The sequence below is a fragment of the Anomaloglossus baeobatrachus genome, chromosome 6 (genome assembly GCF_048569485.1).
Source record: "Anomaloglossus baeobatrachus isolate aAnoBae1 chromosome 6, aAnoBae1.hap1, whole genome shotgun sequence".
Lineage (NCBI taxonomy): Eukaryota > Metazoa > Chordata > Amphibia > Anura > Aromobatidae > Anomaloglossus > Anomaloglossus baeobatrachus.
The window spans coordinates 207,991,795-208,013,329 of NC_134358.1; the positions used below are offsets into that span (position 1 = coordinate 207,991,795).

At 44.3% G+C, this 21,535-nt stretch overlaps 2 long non-coding RNA genes across 3 annotated transcripts; one reads left to right on the plus strand and one right to left on the minus strand.

Annotated features, from left to right (window-relative positions):
- Positions 1-1,207: 1,207 nt before the first annotated feature.
- Positions 1,208-1,694, minus strand: LOC142244219 (uncharacterized). Its single transcript, XR_012724471.1, has 3 exons — positions 1,619-1,694; positions 1,381-1,476; positions 1,208-1,296 (listed from the first exon to the last, which is right to left on the minus strand). It is a non-coding gene; the product is annotated as an uncharacterized LOC142244219 (long non-coding RNA).
- A 3,349-nt stretch (positions 1,695-5,043) lies between these two features.
- Positions 5,044-5,753, plus strand: LOC142244220 (uncharacterized). Of its 2 annotated transcripts, XR_012724473.1 has the most exons (4): positions 5,044-5,191; positions 5,270-5,343; positions 5,485-5,580; positions 5,665-5,753. It is a non-coding gene; the product is annotated as an uncharacterized LOC142244220 (long non-coding RNA). The 2 variants fall into 2 exon arrangements; XR_012724472.1 differs by having other exon boundaries at positions 5,485-5,753.
- Positions 5,754-21,535: the final 15,782 nt, after the last annotated feature.

The following is a 21,535-nucleotide window of genomic DNA, read 5'->3' on the forward strand; positions in this document are numbered from 1 at the left end:
ACCATTTTAGAAAGAAAAAAGAATAAACTGAACATGTTCATGCGTTTTTACACTGAACACAATAATAAGACACATGTCCTTTACACAGATATTTTGAACATCCAGCACATGTAAGATTAGTCTTATTGTCACAGGAAGATGGACAAAATCTACATCTCTTCCTTTTTTTGCTGGTAGCTGTGCTGGTGGAGGCCGTGGATGTGGAGTCTCTTTCTTGAGCATGCTGGACACTTTATACAATGGCTGTTGCTCCATTACTTCTGGTGTTCACTTTTCTGCTCTCAATATATGGCCTCACCAGGGATTTTCCCAATTCCTCAAGAAATAATCTTCTTTTATGCAGTTTATTCTGGTTCCAATCGGGGTCGATTTCTCTCCATAAGACAAATGCATTGTATGCAGAAACGTCCAGTATGTTATAAAATAAAATCATTGGCCACCGATTGGATTTGCGTTTTCATGTATATGTTGATATTGCTTGGTCTAAAGTATCAACTGCTCCCTTTGTGGCATTATAATCCAAAATAATGTCAGGCTTTCTGTCTTCTCTATCACTTACAGCATTGTCATGGTGCATTGTGCTCATTAGAATTACCTGTTTGTTTTTTTTGGAACATAAGAAACAACAGTTGTATTTCCAAAAAAATAAAAAGTAGAACTGTACACCTCTCTCTTGCTAAGGATACCTTGCGGTAGTTCAGGTTTGTTTTTTCTCATAGTACCTAGCATGGTAAGTTGTTTTTTCTTCAACATCTGGCCTAGTTGAAAGGATGTAAAAAAGTTGTCACATGTGACATTTTGTCCTTTTAACTCCAAAATTATCCCCGGCACTCCAAGAAGAAAGAAAACAATGTCTGGGTATCTTTGATGTTTTTTATTGTGTAATAGTCTTATCTCAACGTTTCGGTCACACCTTGACCTTTATCAAGAGAATATATCAGACTATAAAGAAAACATAAAAACAAAATTAATACATAACACAAGAGATAATTACCAGGAGACACAGCTCCGGTCACTTATATACAATGTACAAAAAAGAACATGTAACACGCATTACAGTTGCAGGGTGAAAAAAGTACAAACATATGGGGTAATAGCATATATATACCCAGGGAGAAGATTAGGACATCATCCGAAGAAATTTGTGTGCAAACTGAAAGTTTATCATGCGTATGTGTGAAGAGACGAACAAATGCACATACCTATGAGGCAGAGGAGTCAATATATGAACACTACTCGAAAAGGAGCGATACGAGTCACCACTCAAAAGGAGAGAATGATTGGTGCGTGTGAGCACTAGGTGAAAAAACAGGATAATCGTATTAAAAATCATGCAGTGAATCATGACATGTACACGACTATTGAGTGATTTGTGGGTACCTGTGACTAAACGATTGAAAGTCGGGGTCAGCCAGTCAAAGTCTTAAGGAAATCATGTAATGGTATATTACCAGGGTAGAAGATCACATGTCAAAGCTAGATATAAGTAAAAGAAGAGTGAAATGTAAAAGAAGAGAAAAGATTGTGGAAGGGGAGAGGGGAGGAGGGAGGGGAAGAGGGGGGGAAAAAAATTCTCAGGGTAAGGAGAGATGTATAAGATATGTATAAGAAAAGGTACCTGTCCAATAGAGATAAAGAGTTTCAGTGGCTACCGTATAGGTACAGCGCCAATCTCATCCGGGAGGAGACAGCCTAATAGAGGAAGATGGAGTGAACATATCAGTAAGTGGAGAAACGTGTATGTAAGGATAATTATACTATGTTCCCTACCTGTCAACCGGCGTGGGAAGGTGTACAAGATATAATATGTATCCGGAAACCAGTGAAACTGATCTGAAATTGGCACAAGTTATCCAGTGGGTAATGCAAGTCTCCGATTTTCTTTCTCACATCAGATCCTTCACTTCTCTGCCCCCCAACTGTCTTCTGGTAACATTTGATGTAGATAGTCTCTACACAAGCATAGCACACAGTGATGGCATCCAAGCCGTCAACTGGTTTTTGGAACTTTATGGGTCATTGTCCCCTCTACAACACTCATTTTGTCTTGACCTTCTGCAACTAGTATTGGGTAATAACTTTTTCCTCTTCGAGGATCAGTTTTATATGCAGCAACGTGGTACAGCAATGGGTTCTAACGTAGCGCCCCCGTACGCAAATATCTACATGGCGCATTTCGAGGATACATTTGTGTACAATCACTCACTTTGGAAACAACATGCCATTGGATGGAGGAGATATATTGATGACATTTTCGTAATTTGGCAAGGTGATCCTCTATCCCTAGACACCTTTCATCAATATATCTCTTCCGCCCGTCTGGGACTTACCTTCACGGTACACAGCGATCCCTTCCAAATCAACTTTCTGGACACCCTCGTCATCTTATCCTCTGAAGGGACCATTACAACCGATCTATACGTCAAACCCACTGACAAAAACAGCCTCTTGCTGTATTCAAGCTGCCACCCTCCACACATCAAAAAATCACTACCCATTTCACAGCATAAGAGAGTGGAAAGGATCGTTTCTGACCCTCAGACACAATCATCTAGGTTTCGTGAGATGGGAGAGAAATTCCTCTCACGAGGCTACCCTTCCTCTGTGGCCTTTAACCGTACAACCCGTGCCCGCGATGATGGTGCCAATACCCCACGAATCCATTGTGTCCAGACATATCACCCTTTTGCGCCACTTTTTAAGGAGATCATTACAAGACATTGGCCATTGTTACAGAAGGCTTACCCTTCCATCAAGGAGTTCGGGAAGCTCCCGATTTTTTGTCACAAACGAGCGAGGAACTTGAGGGATAGTCTGATTAGAGCCGACATAGGGTCGTCCATTTCACCACGACAGACCTTCTTGGGACCACCCAAAACTGGTAATTTTCCATGTCTACACTGTCTTCAATGTAATAATCTTACCAAGGGCAATAAATTCACACATCCTCATACTGGCAAAAACTTTACTATTAGAGGGTACCATACTTGTGAGTCTTCTTATGTGGTGTATTTAATCAAGTGTCCTTGCGGTCTCGGATATGTTGGGGAGACTACCCAACATATCCGAGACCGCATAAGTAAACACAAATCAACCATTAGATGTAAGCAGCTTTTACTACCCATCCCCCATCACTTTGACACTTTCCATCACACAGTAGCCCAACTGAGATTCCAGGTCATTGAACATGTTCCATTAATGCGCAGGGGCGGTGATAGGGTCCGCAGACTCAAAGAAAGAGAAGCATTCTGGATTTTCACACTGGGTACTCTGGAACCCCGTGGGTTGAACCGAGAATATGAGGTTCATCTGTGATACACTTAATACATTCAGGATCTGGTTGTGGTCCTCTTTGATTCCTGTCCATAGAAACCTCTCTATTTTTATGTTTCATATGTTTTTGTGTGTTATCTACCCACATGTTCACAGCTATATAATACATAACATCATTATATGTAAGTGATTTTAGATTTAGATCCATGGCAATTAAAAAGGTACTTGTTGTGGTTTTTTTTTTTTTTTTTTCCCTGTCAGATGCCTACTAATCTGTTTTTCTTCCTTTTAGGCTCCTTTCACCACGTGATTTCTACACACCACTGGTTCACTCTTCTGTCCTAGCGGTCACATGAAAGGCACTTACTCCCTCACATCACGGAGGTCTGTATACCACTCCTCACCGTATAATGTAGCGACACACAGTGTCCAGCAGTCCACAGTGTGATATAGCGCCGCAGTACCAATTCTCACCACTACCGTCCCTATGCAAGACATAACAAAGGAGGAAGTCAGCTTCACCTGCAGCTGATCTTCTCATTTAACCCTGCATTTAAGGCCTCTGCCACACTCACGTGAATTTCACGCACGTGCCGAGAGACACGTATTTTCCCTGCGTGTTGCGTGCAGGTAAGTACGTGTCTCTGGTACGTGCGTGACACGTGTGTTCTACGTGTGCTATCCGCGATAGCACACGTAGAATCAGTAATTATTATACTCACCTGGTCCTTCCTGATGTCCGCGCTGCTGTCCGTGGTGCTGATCCTCGGTCTCCAGCCCTCCCGTCTCCCCGCTGCTGCTGCTGCTGCCAGGCAGTGAAGTGAATATTCTATGAGATTAATGAGCGGCGGTCGGCAGCAAGAGGCAGCAGCGGCAGAGACAGGAGGGCTGGAGAAGGTGAGTTAATGTTTTTTATTTTTTTCCCTGACATGTGTGTTTACTCCGGCGCGTGTCACACGGGACCGCATCCACACTACACCCGTGTGGTACGGGTGCGGGCCGTGTAACACCCGTGCTGCCGGAGAAAACACTGACATGTCAGCGCTTTGAAAATCGCACACACGTACAAACGCACACGGACACACGTTCCGTGTGGTTTTACGTGTGTGTGCCTGCTACAATAGGGTAGCATTGGTTAAAGTGTCTCCGTGCCGCCGGTACGTGTAAAAAATGACAAACACGTGCCGGCAGCACGGATGTGTGGCACAGGCCTAAGACAGCATTAGTGCACAGACCAGCGCAGCAGCCAGCCACTTTCTCCACTGGACACAGGTCTGTATCACCCCATACATCGGGCTTCCCTAACATGACTTCCTCATTTCGCTCACCCATAATCTATGTCTCTACAACTATAGGTTCCCTTTGCTCCTCATGGGTCTTTTTGACCGTTCCATTTCCAAGCAACCCCCCTAAGAATAACCTACTGCACAGGGCATTGTCTTCACACAGGCTGTTTCATTTCAGAGGTACTGTTATTTGATTCACCCATTTTTGCTTATGGTTGAGAAATTGTTGGCATACCATTGCATTAACCTTTGTTTCTTATGTCATAAGTCCGCAACGAATATAGGACACTGATATTGGCAATCAGGATAACTCCTGCTATCCCACTACCACCTTTAACAAGGACTCCTATACAATTCCTCCTCACGGCTGTTTATAGATTGTGAGTAAGCGCGAGTCATTTCCTTTGGAGGTTTTACCTCACCTTATGCTGCATATTTTGTGGAACTGCTTATTCAAAGAGATTTTTTTCTCTCTTATAGAATATTAACCTGCGCCATTATGGGCTATATGTTTTAAAGCAAGTATAGGAGACTTGCATTACCCACTGGATAACTTGTGCCAATTCCAGATCAGTTTCACTGGTTTCCGGATACATATTATATCTTGTACACCTTCCCACGCCGGTTGACAGGTAGTGAACATAGTATAATTATCCTTACATACACGTTTCTCCACTTACTGATATGTTCACTCCATCTTCCTCTATTAGGCTGTCTCCTCCCGGATGAGATTGGCGCTGTACCTATACGGTAGCCACTGAAACTCTTTATCTCTATTGGACAGGTACCTTTTCTTATACATATCTTATACATCTCTCCTTACCCTGAGAATTTTTTCCCCCCCTCTTCCCCTCCCTCCTCCCCTCTCCCCTTCCACAATCTTTTCTCTTCTTTTACATTTCACTCTTCTTTTACTTATATCTAGCTTTGACATGTGATCTTCTACCCTGGTAATATACCATTACATGATTTCCTTAAGACTTTGACTGGCTGACCCCGACTTTCAATCGTTTAGTCACAGGTACCCACAAATCACTCAATAGTCGTGTACATGTCATGATTCACTGCATGATTTTTAATACGATTATCCTGTTTTTTCACCTAGTGCTCACACGCACCAATCATTCTCTCCTTTTGAGTGGTGACTCGTATCGCTCCTTTTCGAGTAGTGTTCATATATTGACTCCTCTGCCTCATAGGTATGTGCATTTGTTCGTCTCTTCACACATACGCATGATAAACTTTCAGTTTGCACACAAATTTCTTCGGATGATGTCCTAATCTTCTCCCTGGGTATATATATGCTATTACCCCATATGTTTGTACTTTTTTCACCCTGCAACTGTAATGCGTGTTACATGTTCTTTTTTGTACATTGTATATAAGTGACCGGAGCTGTGTCTCCTGGTAATTATCTCTTGTGTTATGTATTAATTTTGTTTTTATGTTTTCTTTATAGTCTGATATATTCTCTTGATAAAGGTCAAGGTGTGACCGAAACGTTGAGATAAGACTATTACACAATAAAAAACATCAAAGATACCCAGACATTGTTTTCTTTCTTCTTGGAGTGCCCGGGATAATTTTGGAGTTGAGTTGATTGTTTCTCCAGAGCACCCGAATATATATAGTGAGCCAGGTCTATACGATTTATTTTGTCCTTTTAGTCCATGAGTCAAATCTAAAACAACACGCATACCCTGATTTTTTTCAGGTCTTTCATCAGGGGTTTTTCCTGTATACACTTGAACATTTAGAGCATATGAACTTTTGCTGTCGTAAAGTGTCCAGATCTTGATGCCATATTTTGCTGGCTTACTTGGTATATATTGTCTGAATGGGCACCTACCTCGGAATGCCACCAGTTGCTCATCAACAGAAAGAAACAGAACAATGCTAAACATTGAGCCACCATGCTGCTCCTCTCTATGCCTCATTGAAGTATAATCAACCTACCTGGTGCCACTTCAGAGAACTAAAAAGGTTTACCCTGCCTGTACTTTGTGACTACATATTGGTTATTACATGGTTAGGTCGTTTACATTGTCATATATTGACTTTTGACTATGAGGCTTACATTATTGTATGGGTTGACTCCATAATATAGTATAGAAATATAATACTGTAACATATATATATATATATATATATATATATATATATATATTTATATATATTATTCTGTTTATAATAAAAGCATCCTCTTTTGACATTAAACCAAGAGAGGTCTATGGATACAGTCAGTGTATGAAGGTTTTTGGCTCATTTAACAAACACAGTAAACACTATGAGTGAACATAGCATGACAAATTATTTTCCTTGCTGAATGGAATTAACACACGCCTCTTGGAAGAAGCAAGTGCAAAACGTGCATCGGGGTGGAGGGACACACTACCTTGAGTTCTCATATATGAGTTAATTACAGATAAGGTAAAACTTACCATTGGTCATAATGTCCTTTACATTTTCAATAGCAAAGTAACTATAGATGCAGGTGATTCATTTCAAAGCATAAGTACATTAAACATTGGTGGCAGCATGCACTTGGGTACTTCTTAGTCAGCAATAGCCAAATGATGATATGTGTTTATAGCTCACTGTTTAATATGAGTCTATAAAGTACTGGTAACTATATGCACTCAGGCACTTCCTATTTTCTAGTTTATGTAGTATTTATTATACTTAAACAGTGATCTTTACATCTATATGACTGGCACCGATAATGGCCATTCTTATATACCGTATATGTATATATGTATAATGGTGATGCATATTATATTTATATATGTTCTTTTGCGGTCAGGACAGCAAATGAATTGATGGTCCAATGGTGAAAAAACTATGATTGTATTTGCTGAAATGTGATTAATCAATTGTGCTATATGTAATCCCAGGCATAGATTGTGCCCCTTTAGGAGCTAATATCCCTGTAATTTAGTTACTTGTGTACTTATTATGTTCAATAAAGAGTAAAATTACCTTTTATTAATATCCTGTAGTTATCACTTTTTTATCCAATGGTATATTTATAACCTTGGCTGTTGGGGTAATATATGTGAACATAGCATGAGAAATTATTCTCCATACTGAATGGAATTAATGTAACTGTTGCATTCATTTTTAGTTCTATTATTCCTGCGGCTGCTACTTTAGCCACTATTTAAATCCATTAGGAATGCTACATATAAAACTACATATCGATATAATATAGACAAAAACAAACAAACATAACAATGATTACAAATGGAATCTTGGTATAAGCCACAAAAGAAAAACAGGACAATTTAATCATGCAAACATTTTGGCAAACAATGGTCCACTCCAATGCCATTGAATAGTAATAAATGAAAGGAATTTGAGACAAAGCTGGACTCTGAAATCACTTTAAAGCATCTATAACAGTCCAACCAAAATACTATTAATACGTGTGTCAACACAATGCGCGAACTTCATAGTGTGAATGCATTTGAACAGTTTAAGAAATGGAATGAAGAATTTCCTTCGGGACAGACTTTCTTTTTCTCTCAGAGATTCTTCATTATGCTGGCATTGTGATACTTCTATTTTATTTGTGTAAAGATTAAATTGCACATCCCTCACAGTGCTTTTTCTGCTCCAACTGTCATAGGTCATTGACCTTCATGGAAGTGAGATAATAGATACACCGTCTGTTATTTGGGTTGGCAGTGTTCTTCCACAGTCCAGTACTTCTCTATTGTTGTATTTTGAAAGCAATTAAATAAAAACTTGATGAAACAAACCTAAGTTTTGTACAGTATTTCATATAGTTACTGAAACATCAGTTAACAAAAATAATGATCTAAAATAAATTAAAACCAGATATAATTCTATTTTTTTTCTATTCAAATTAAAATGATTTAATTTTTTTATGTGCAGTATCTAAACAAACATCTAAAAAAATATAGCCATCGATCTTTAATAAAAACAAATATATATGTGATTATTTTAATATGTGTATAATGCTATAGTAATATACAGTTAGGTCCAGAAATATTTGGACAGTGACACAAGTTTTGTTATTTTAGCTGTTTACAAAAACATGTTCAGCAATACAATTATATATATAATATGGGCTGAAAGTGCACACTCCCAGCTGCAATATGAGAGTTTTCACATCCAAATCGGAGAAAGGGTTTAGGAATCATAGCTCTGTAATGCATAGCCTCTAGTGATGAGCGAGTATGCTTGTTACTACTCGGTACTCGCACGAGTATCACTGTACTCGGGCTACTCGGCGGGGACCGAGTAATCTCGCGATACTCGTGCTGTACTCGTGGTCTTCATTTCTGCATGTTGGCGCTCTTTTGAGAGCCAGCCCTCATGCAGGGATTGGCTGGCAGACCACTGCAATGCCACAGCCCTGTTAGTTGTGGAATTGCAGTGATTGGCCGGCCCGCACAGCGTGACCGAGCCTTTATACCGGCCGGCGCGCTGTGCTCTGCTCACAGCTATCCAGACAGTCAGTGCAGGGAGAGTGTCGCTGATTCAGGGAAAGCTTTGCGGCCCTTTATAGCTAGTTCCGGAGCAGGGCTGCAAACAGTGTGACCAGAAGTCCTTCTCAGGACTATTCTAGTTGTATACAGGCAGGCAGGGTATAGCCAGGTCGGAGTACAGTAGCAGAGTCCTTCTCAGGACTATTGTTGCTATATAAAGGCAGGGTATAGCCAGGTCGGAATACAGGCTAGTGACCAGAAGAGTCCTTGTCAGGACTATTGTAGCAGTATACAGGCAGGCAGGTAGGCAGGGTATATAGCCATTCCTAGTGGTGACCGTATACCAGCCTTCATCATATCTGTGGCTGGTGTACACAGTCTAAAACAGTCCAGATAGTGTCAGACTTCTCAGTAATTGTCTCTCCTAAAAACCTGTTAGGTTCTTATTGCGTCCGTGCTTGCATTTAAAAACCGCACGTGTGTGCCTGTCGGTGGCAGCGTACAGGTGCACGTTTTGCACAAACTATTATATAACGCACAAGTCTAGTGTATAATACACGTCAGTCAGCAGTGGCTGATAGTGTCAGACTTCTCAGTAATTGTCGCTCCTAAAAACCTGTTAGGTTCTTAGTGCGTCCGTTCTTGCATTTAAAAACCGCACGTGTGTGCCTGTCGGTGGCAGCGTACAGGTGCACGTTTTGCACAAACTATTATATAACGCACAAGTGTAGTGTATAATACACGTCAGTCAGCAGTGGCTGATAGTGTCAGACTTCTCAGTAATTGTCGCTCCTAAAAACCTGTTAGGTTCTTATTGCGTCCGTGCTTGCATTTAAAAACCGCACGTGTGTGCCTGTCGGTGGCAGCGTACAGGTGCACTTGTGTGCGTTTTTCACAAACTATTATATAACACACAAGTGTAGTGTATAATACACGTCAGTCAGCAGTGGCTGATAGTGTCAGACTTCTCAGTAATTGTCGCTCCTAAAAACCTGTTAGGTTCTTAGTGCGTCCGTGCTTGCATTTAAAAACCGCACATGTGTGCCTGTCGGTGGCAGCGTACAGGTACACGTTTTTCACAAACTATTATATAACGCACAAGTCTAGTGAATAATACACGTCAGTCAGCAGTGGCTGATAGTGTCAGACTTCTCAGTAATTGTCGCTCCTAAAAACCTGTTAGGTTCTTAGTGCATCCGTGCTTGCATTTAAAAACCGCACGTGTGTGCCTGTCGGTGGCAGCGTACAGGTGCACTTGTGTGCGTTTTTCACAAACTATTATATAACGCACAAGTGTAGTGTATAATACACGTCAGTCAGCAGTGGCTTATAGTGTAAGACTTCTCAGTAATTGTCGCTCCTAAAAACCTGTTAGGTTCTTAGTGCGTCCGTGCTTGCATTTAAAAACCGCACATGTGTGCCTGTCGGTGGCAGTGTACAGGTGCACGTTTTTCACAAACTATTGTATAACGCACAAGTCTAGTGAATAATACACGTCAGTCAGCAGTGTCTGATAGTGTCAGACTTCTCAGTAATTGTCGCTCCTAAAAACCTGTTAGGTTCTTATTGCGTCCGTGCTTGCATTTAAAAACCGCACGTGTGTGCCTGTCGGTGGCAGCGTCAGGCTCCATATTGTCCCTGGATAGAGATGTGCATGAGGGCCTCAAAACATTGTTCCCATTGCAAAGGAGCGGGTCTCCTGTCGTTGTAATGCCCATTCTGAAAGAATGGGCGAAAAAATTTACCACTGGGGGTATACCTGAAACAACGGCCTAACTATTGTAACGGTCATCATGATGGCGCATGAGGAGAAGGAGGAGCAGTCCAGCGATTAGCCAAAGTCCAGAAGTGTGTTACCATGGGTGAGTGGAGGTACATGGCAAAATCCCGTTACAAACTTTAAATTCCGCTGTCATTTGCTGGTGGTGTGGTGAAGTCAGGCCCAATCCAACCCTTGTTCATCTTGATCAGAGTCAGCCTGTCAGCATTTACAGTTGACAGGCGGGTGCGTTTATCTGTAATGATTCCACCTGCGGCACTAAAAACACGCTCTGACAAAACGCTAGCGGGAGGGCAGGCCAGGACTTCCAAGGCGTAGAGAGCCAATTCATGCCACGTGTCCAGCTTGGATGCCCATTAATTGTAAGGCACAGAGGAATGTCGGAGTACAGTTGTTTGATCTGTAAGGTACTCCTTGAGCATCTGGGCAAACTTAGGATTTCTTGTGGCACTACCCCGCACCTCAGGGGCTGTGGTATGTGAGGGGCTGAGAAAACTGTCCCACATCTTAAAGACTGTTCCCCTACCTCTGGCGGATTGGACTTGTGCCCCTCTCGGCTGTACGCCTTGGTTGTCCACTGATTCCTGACCTATGCCGCTAGCGTTTTGTGAGGGGAATGCTTTGCCTACTTCCGTGACTATGGCCTTCTGGAACTGCTGCATTTTTCCTGACCTCTCCGCCTCGGGAATAAGAGACATAAAGTTCTCCTTTTAACGTGGGTCTAACAGTGTTACCAACCAGTAATGATTGTCGGCCAAGATGTTCTTAACGCGAGGGTCACGAGACAGGCAGCTTACCATAAAGTCAGCCATGTGTGCCAGACTCTTAACAGCCATCACTTCAGTATCCTGACCAACACGATGACTGAACATGCTGTCCTCCTCCTCCTCCTCCTCCTCCTCCTCCTCCTCATCATCTACCCTGTCCTCTGGCCAGCCACGCTGAACCGAGGATATGACTGCATGTCATATCCTCAATTTGGCCAGAGAGTTGCTACATGTCTTCATCCTCCTCCTCGTCATAGTCCTCCACTGCACGTTGTGATGAGACGAGGCTGGGCTGTGTGTTATCACCCACACCCACTACTGTTTCTTGCTCAAACTCATCGCGCTCCGCCTGCAATGCATCATGGTTGTTTTTTGAGCAGAGACCATTTTAGAAGGCAGAGAAGCGGTATGGTGACGCTAATAATGTCGTCATCGCCGCTCACCATCTTAGTGGAGTCCTCAAAGTTTTGGCGGATGGTACATAGGTCGGACATCCATCTCCACTCCTCAGGTGTTATGTGTGGAGTTTGACCCATTTCCTGACGGCTTAGGTGATGCAGGTACTCAACAACTGCCCTCTTCTGCTCACATATCCTGACCAACATGTGCAGAGTTGAATTCCAACGCGTGGGGACATCACACACCAGTCTGTGAGCCGGAAGATGCAAATGGCGCTGAAAGCCGGCAAGGCCGGCTGAAGCAGTAGGTGACTTTCGAAAATGTGCAGACAGGCGGCGAACGTTTACCAGCAGATCAGACAGCTCTGGGTATGACTTTAGAAACCGCTGAACCACGAGGTTGAGCACATGGGCCACACATGGAACATGTGTCAGCTGGCCTCGCCTCAAAGCCGCCACCAGGTTCCGGCCATTGTCACACACGACCTTTCCTGGCTTTAGGTTCAGAGGTGTGAGCCAGTGATCTGCCTGCTGTTTCAGAGCTGTCCACACCTCTTCTGCATTGTAGGGTTTGTCACCTATGCAGATTAGCTTCAGCACAGCCTGTTGCCGCTTCGCCGAGGCAGTGCTGCAGTGCTTTTGTGTCGCCCTGGACAAGCCAGGGGCCACAGAGCACAACACTTACACACCCCACACTCCCTGCAGGCATATCATAGTCAAAACACAAAATCCTTGTTGCCTTACCCAGGGGCTGTTGTCCACACCAGGGGGTGGAGCCAGGCGGTTGGTCTCCACCCACCAAGGAGGAGGGAAAACACAGGCAGTGAGAGTTAAGCTAAGGAAGTGGAAGGAGGAAAGTAGTAGAGAGGAGAAAAGTGACAGCAAAGAGCCTGAAGTTGGTCCGGGTGTGTGGCCCGGACAGGACAGCAAGGTTGGCAGGATGTGGTGACCGTCTGCAGTGGAGGCCGATTGGAGTCTGCCGTAAGGACCGTGGACGGGTGGTGACCCGGCCGTACCGGACCGGTATACAAAGAGAAGCCAGCACCATTGGCAGGGGCCTTTCGGATCCCGGCAAGGCTTGGTCTCGCCGTGAATTTGCCAAATCCGTTAGTGAAGGGGACCTCAGGGTTTCCAAACAGCCAAGTCATGATAGAAGGCAACCGTCCAACCGTGAAGGGGAGACACCGCCACCGCCAAGGGCAACCGTCTCCCAGGGCCAGCACCTGTGGGCAAAAGGGGCTCCTCCGGCCCATATCCAGGTCGGGGAGCGGGTTACCGGTGGGAAACCATCACTACCAACACTGAACTTAGGTGCAGGGAGAGACAGTCATCACTAACCTGCAGGGAGGAACAACCGCAGCCGTCCGAGGGACCCGTCCATCCAGCCACTTGTTTTACCGTGAACTGTGTCATCATCATTGGGCTGAGTGAGTACCTCCGTGCCGTGCGGCACAGCGCTGCCCCTGCGACCCTGCACCTCATCAGGCCCCGCAACCCGCCTGTCATCCATCTCTACCCCATCACCGGGCCCTGGGACATCCAACCCCCCTACCCACGGAGGGGAGAAATAACAACAAAGCTGCTCCCTGTCACAGGCTCCCGGGATCCCCGTCCAGAGCAGCGGTGGCGGCCATCGCTCGAGCCACCGAGCAGCAGCAGCCGTAGAGCAGCGGCAGCCGGACCCGAGCAGTGGGAGAGCGCAGCGTCCCCTCCTCCGCCCGCGACACTTCCAGCTTGGGACTGGTGTGTAGGGTAAAGTGGATGAGGATGCGCAGGAGGAGGAGGAGGCTGAGGAGCATGACATTCCGGAGCTGTAGAGTGTGGGTGAAACCCTGACTGAGGTAGGGCCTGCAAAACTTGGTGTGTGAAGGACGTGTTCCGTCCCTCGCTCAGACTGGGTCCCAGCTTCCACAATATTAACCCAGTGTGACGTCAACGAGATGTAGCGGCCTTGCCCACATGCACTTGTCCACGTGTCTGTGGTTAGGTGGACTTTGGCTGAAACAGCGTTGTTCAGGGCACGTGTGATGTTTTGTGACACGTGGTTATGCAATGCGGGGACGGCACATCGGGAGAAATAGTGGCGGCTGGGGACCGAGTAATGTGGGACAGCTGCCACCATCAGGTCGCGGAATGCTTCTGTCTGAACCAGCCTAAAAGGCAACATTTCCAGCGCAAGCAGTCGCGAAATGTTAGCATTTAGAAGTGTGGCATGTGGGGCGTTGGCAGTGTATTTGCGCCTGCGTTCAAAGGTTTGCTGAATGGATAACTGAACGCTGCGCTGGGACAAGGACGTGCTTGATGATGGTGTTATTTCTGCGCGGGCAACTGCAGGTGCAGGGCCAGAGGAGGCTTGTTCGCGGGCAGCATGGACAGGGGATTGGCTCGCATGCACAACAAGCGAAGATGTAGCAGTGACATCAGCAAGCACTGCTCCTCGACTCTGTTGTAGATCCCACAAAGTCGGGTGCATGGCTGACATGTGCCTGATCATGCTGGTGGTGGTCAGGCTGCTAGTTTTGGTACCCCTGCTGATGCTGGCACGGCAGGTGTTGCAAATGGCCTTTTTAGAATCATCTGGAGCCAACTTAAAAAACTGCCAGACTCGGGAAGACCTAACATTTGTACAGGCACCTTGTGTCGTGTTGTTCCGGGGAACAGTTGCCTGACGTCTGCCTGGGGCCACCACCCTGCTTCTTACTGCCTGTTGGGATGCTACGCCTCCCTCCCCCTGTGCACTGCTGTCCTCGCTCTGCATAGCCTCCTGCCAGGTTGGGTCAGTTACTGGATCATCCACCACGTCGTCTTCCTCTTCCGCACCCTGCTCCTCCTCCTGACTTCCTGACAATTGTGTCTCATCATCGTCCACCCCTTGTTGAGACACGTTGCCAACTTCATGAGAACGTGGCTGCTCAAATATTTGGGCATCTGTACATACGATCTCCTCATGACCCACTTCAACATGAGCTGGCAAGAGGCCATGTGCGAATTGAAACGTGAACAGCTCTTCCGAGTGTCCAAGTGTGGGATCATTAATGTCCAAGGACGTGTACTCAGCCTTGTGGTAGGAAGGAGGATCAGGTTCTGAAATGTGCGGTGCAGTATCACGGCTACTGACACTTGACCGTGTGGAAGACAGAGTGTTTGTGGTGGTGCCAATCTGACTGGAAGCATTATCCGCTATCCAACTAACAACCTGTTGACACTGGTCTTGGTTCAAGATCAGTGTACTGCTGCGGTCCCCAAGAATTTGGGACAGGACGTGCGAGCGACTAGATGTGGCCCTTTGTTGTGGCGAAATTAGAGCTTGCCCACGACCTCGGCCTCTGCCTGCACCACCATCACGTCCACTTCCTTGTTCCTTGCCAACGCCCTTGCGCATTTTGCAATGCTGTGCTGACGTGTATTCACTAGACTTGTGCGTTATATAATTGTGCTTCTTACTGCCTGTTGGGATGCTACGCCTCCCTCCCCCTGTGCACTGCTGTCCTCGCTCTGCATATCCTCCTGCCAGGTTGGGTCAGTTACTGGATCATCCACCGCGTCGTCTTCCTCTTCCGCACCCTGCTCCTCCTCCTGACGTCCTGACAATTGTGTCTCATCATCGTCCACCCCTTGTTAAGACACGTTGCCAACTTCGTGAGAACGTGGCTGCTCAAATATTTGGGCATCTGTACATACAATCTCGTCATGGCCCACTTCAACAGGAGCTGGCGAGAGGCCAGAATGTGTGAATGGAAACGTGAACGAACAGCTCTTCCGAGTGTCCAAGTGTGGGATCAGTAATGTCCGTGGACGTGTACTCGGCCTGGTGGTAGGAAGGAGGATCAGGTTCTGAAATGTGCGGTGCAGTATCACGGCTACTGACACTTGACCGTGTGGAAGACAGAGTGTTTGTGGTGGTGCCAATCTGACTGGAAGCATTATCCGCTATCCAACTAACAACCTGTTGACACTGGTCTTGGTTCAAGAGCGGTGTACTGCTGCGGTCCCCAAGAATTTGGGACAGGACGTGCGAGCGACTAGATGTGGCCCTTTGTTGTGGCGAAATTAGAGCTTGCACACGACCTCGGTCTCTGCCTGCACCACCATCATGTCCACTTCCTTGTTCGTTGACAACGCCCTTGCGCATTTTGCAATGCTGTGCTGATGTGTATTCACTAGACTTGTGCGTTATATCCAAGTTTTTGCAAAACGCACACAAGTGCAGCGGAAAGCTGCCACCAACAGGCACACACGTGCGGTTTTTAAATGCAAGCACGGAGGCACTAAGAACCTAACAGGTCTCTATCCAGGGACAACGTGGAGCCTCCCAATTTTTGGCTGCCCTGCCAAAGGGCTATACTACAATAGACCCACTTCCTTACAATAGGCACTTCAGGTTTACAGGCCCTCATGCACGTCTCTATCCAGGGACAATGTGGAGCCTCCCAATTTTTGGCTGCCCTGCCAAAGGGCTATACTACAATAGACCCACTTCCTTACAATGGGCACTTCAGGTTTACAGGCCCTCATGCATGTCTCTATCCGGGGACAACGTGGAGCCTGCCAATTTTTGGCTGCCCTGCCTAAGGGCTATACTATAATACACCCACTTCCTGACAATGGGCACTTCAGGTTTACAGGCCATCATGCACGTCTCTATCCAGGGACAACGTGGAGCCTCCCAATTTTTGGCTGCCCTGCCTAAGGGCTATACTATAATACACCCACTTCCTGACAATGGACACTTAATGTTTTGAGGCCCTCATGCACGTCTGTATGCAGGGGCATTGGTGAACCTCCCAATTTTGGACTGCCCTGGCAAAGGAAAATACTACAAAGACTCACTTCCTCAAAATGGGCACATTAGACTCAGAGGCCTTTATGTACGTCTCTTCTCAGGGACATCGGAGTGCCACACAATGTTTTACGTAAAATCTTTCATGTATTAATCTCAAAAAGTAACATACATTAGCTCTATCTCACTATTGGGTATGTGCCCTTAACATTTCCGCCATGAAAATTCATTTTGGTGTCATTTTTGAAGGTTTTCTGGTGAGTCCGTAAAAATGGCGTAAAACGCGGACAAAATTGTTCACAGCTGTGACTTTTGAGTGATAAATGCTTCAAGGGGTCTTCCCCATGCTGTTGCCATGTCATTTGAGCACTCTTCTGAGACTTTTGTGTCATTTTTAGGGTTTCTACATGCTGCCGGTGGTCATTTCACAAAAATACTCGGGTCTCCCATAGGATAACATTGGGCTCGGTGCTCGGGACGAGTACACGAGTATCTTGGGATGCTCGGCCCGAGCCTCGAGCACCCGAGCTTTTTAGTACTCGCTCATCACTAATAGCCTCCTCTTTTTAAAGGGACCAAAAGTAATTGGACAAGGGACTCTAAGGGCTGCAATTAACTCTGAAGGCATCTCCCTCGTTAACCTGTAATCAATGAAGTAGTTAAAAGGTCTGGGGTTGATTACAGGTGTGTGGTTTTGAATTTGGAAGCTGATGCTGTGACCAGACAACATGCGGTCTAAGGAACTCTCAATTGAGGTGAAGCAGAACATCCTGAGGCTGAAAAAAAAGAAAAAATCCATCAGAGAGATAGCAGACATGCTTGGAGTAGCAAAATCAACAGTCGGGTACATTCTGAGAAAAAAGGAATTGACTGGTGAGCTTGGGAACTCAAAAAGGCCTGGGCGTTCACGGATGACAACAGTGGTGGATGATCGCCGCATACTTTTTTTGGTGAAGAAGAACCCGTTCACAACATCAACTGAAGTCCAGAACACTCTCAGTGAAGTAGGTGTATCTGTCTCTAAGTCAACAGTAAAGAGAAGACTCCATGAAAGTAAATACAAAGGGTTCACATCTAGATGCAAACCATTCATCAATTCCAAAAATAGACAGGCCAGACTTAAATTTGCTGAAAAACACCTCATGAAGCCAGCTCAGTTCTGGAAAAGTATTCTATGGACAGATGAGACAAAGATCAACCTGTACCAGAATGATGGGAAGAAAAAAGTTTGGAGAAGAAAGGCAACGGCACATGATCCAAGGCACACCACATCCTCTGTAAAACATGGTGGAGGCAACGTGATGGCATGGGCATGCATGGCTTTCAATGGCACTGGGTCACTTGATGACATAACAGCAGACAAGAGTAGCCGGATGAATTCTGAAGTGTACCGGAATATACTTTCAGCCCAGATTCAGCCAAATGCCGCAAAGTTGATCGGATGGCGCTTCATAGTACAGATGGACAATGACCCCAAGCAGACAGCCAAAGCTACCTAGGAGTTCATGAGTGCAAAAAAGTGGAACATTCTGCAATGGCCAAGTCAATCACCAGATCTTAACCCAATTGAGCATGCATTTCACTTGCTCAAATCCAGACTTAAGACGGAAAGACCCACAAACAAGCAAGACCTGAAGGCTGCGCCTGTAAAGGCCTGGCAAAGCATTAAGAAGGAGGAAACCCAGCGTTTGGTGATGTCCATGGGTTCCAGACTTAAGGCAATGATTGCCTCCAAAGGATTCGCAACAAAATATTGAAAATAAAAATATTTTGTTTGGGTTTGGTTTATTTGTCCAATTACTTTTGACCTCCTAAAATGTGGAGTGTTTGCAAAGAAATGTGTACAATTCCTACAATTTCTATCAGATATTTTTGTTCAAACCTTCAAATTAAACGTTACAATCTGCACTTGAATTCTGTTGTAGAGGTTTCATTTCAAATCCAATGTGGTGGCATGCAGAGCCCAACTCGCGAAAATTGTGTCACTGTCCAAATATTTCTGGATCTAACTGTACATAGAAATATTTTTGGTCAAATGCAAATTCAAGGTTAGGTTTTGAAATTTGAACTTTTTTTGTTAAAAAACCTTTTGTAGATGTATCTGTAAAAAAAGTCTTGAGATTATGATTAATCTACATAGGAAAAAGAGCATATCACATTATGTTCTCTCCATGTGCCTCCATATGAAATTAATGGGATTGTATGGATCCATATATTCAGTATATTCATGGTTGCTTAACCACATTTAGGCTAAGAACGCACTATGCGTTTCCACTTGCGTTTCTGCTGCTTTTTATGTCCGTTTTGAGAAGCACCTTTTTCGTGCCAAAAGGCATGCGTTCTGATTTTCCAGCAAAGTCAATGGAAAATGGTGATTTTCAGACCGCACTTTGCGTTTCTAAACACTGCGTTTAATTTGCATATTTTGTGGCAAAAACCATGTGTTCAAAGAAGCAGCATGTCAGTTGTTTTTGCCATTTTGGGTGCGTTTTGCTAACATTGAAGTCAATGAGAAATGGCAAAAACCAAGATTCCTCAAATTCCTGCGTTTTACCTGCTTTTTATGTGCAGAAAACATGCGTTTTCAAAATAATGATTTGATATATCCCTTTACACACACACATAATCTGACAATTAAATTTAAGAAAAATATGCTTTTACTGCTCTTTTAGAGATAAAATGTATATTACCGCTATAATTTTATTAAATATATCTACTTTCATTATTTTTCCCATTAATATAGATTTGACCCTTTTTTTCTCTTTTTTCCTTCTGTTTGACTGTTTAAACTTTATTTAGCAGTGTCTTGATGTTCAAAATGCATCTGTCAAAATGCAGGTGAAAAATCATGTAAAAAGCGCTGTAAACGCATCTAAAACGCGGTAAATATGCATGCGTTTTCAGTGCTAAAGTTCTGAAAAAGGCAACTTTGGTCAAATCAATTAAGCCAAAAACGTGCGTTTAGAACTGCAAGTAGGTGAACGCAAAGTGCGTTCTAAGCCTTAATCATGAAGGAAGTGGATAGTGCATGATTCTATTTATAATTATAAGTTCCCTGTACTGTTTTTTATAATAGTCTACCACATCAGTTCCTTATTTTCTCTACATATTGACCACATGTACACTGTTTTTTTTGTCCTTTAATATACTGTTCTCGAATAGGTTGTCCGCTACACAGACAATCAACATGTTTTACCCTATTAAAATAACAAACTTTATACTCCCTCCTGGAGCTCACAAGATGTTGTCACTAGTAATGGGTGAATAGTAAAATATTTGGATTCAGAATATTTGTGCAGAATAATTTGTAATCTTCGTGTATGCTTACTGAATGACAAACCTAATGCAAGTCCACCTGCTATTTTTAAACTGGGGGGCTCAATAAGCATGGGTCTCTCCAGCCTGAGAATATAAGCCCTCAGCTGTCAGGCTTTATTTTGGCGAGGTAACAAAATTGTGGGACACCGCATGCTTTTTTAAAAATTATTTATTTATTTAAATATTTTTTTAAAAAAAAGCAGCATGCGATTCCTCTTATTTTGACACACAGCCATGGTAAGCGCATGGTTGGGGGCTGTAGTCTGTAGCCTTGGTTTTATCTATGCTGCTATCAATAGAGGGGAACCCTATGGCAACTGTTTTACTTATTTATCACCAGTATAAGGCCACATACAACATTTCTGATTCCAACCAATCACAGATGGTGTCTCAGAGGGTGAGGGCATGGTCCAATGGCAGGCAATCAGAAACGCCAGTGGAAGTGGAAAGCAGTGAATATGCATCAAGGATAATTGTCGGCCCTGGAAGTAGCGATGTAGCCGCGGGAGACTTAGTAAGTTTGTACTGCTTTAACCCTTTTTTATTTTTTATTTTTTATTTTACAGCCCCTCTACACCCTTTTAAAACACATCACTTTTGCCTCCCATTGAATTTAATGGTTTCGGCTAGGATTGACGATCATTGGCAGGATCGCTCATCTCTAGTTACTACTTACAAGGATTGAAGGGACAGAGTGGTCAGGCAATCTGAGGTCAGTTCCATGAGAGGTCGCGGTACCCAAAAAAAGACAGAGATGTGGCCAAATAGTGGTCCAAAGTCCGGTATTCCAGGAAAGCGAGTCAGATGAAGGGATAACACAGAGGCTTAAAAAGGTCATGGTCCAGAGATCAAAAAACCAGGGGAAGATAACAGGTAAAAAGGCAAAGAGTAAACAAAGTACTGTCTGGGTCAGTAACAGGGATCAGGATAAGAACACGGGAATGGGCCACACAGCAGTTCAAGCAAAGTATACGACTGGCAGCAAACTGGAGAAAGCTGCTTAGTTAAGGAGCAGTGTAATCCCTATACACATACATACAGTCAGGGCCAGAAATATTTGGACAGTGACACAAGTTTTGTTATTTTAGCTGTTTACAAAAACATGTTCAGAAATACAATTATATATATATAATATGGGCTGAAAGTGCACACTCCCAGCTGCAATATGAGAGTTTTCACATCCAAATCGGAGAAAGGGTTTAGGAATCATAGCTCTGTAATGCATAGCCTCCTCTTTTTCAAGGGACCAAAAGTAATTGGACAAGGGACTCTAAGGGCTGCAATTAACTCTGAAGGCGTCTCCCTCGTTAACCTGTAATCAATGAAGTAGTTAAAAGGTCTGGGGTTGATTACAGGTGTGTGGTTTTGCATTTGGAAGCTGTTGCTGTGACCAGACAACATGCGGTCTAAGGAACTCTCAATTGAGGTGAAGCAGAACATCCTGAGGCTGACAAAAAAGAAAAAATCCATCAGAGAGAT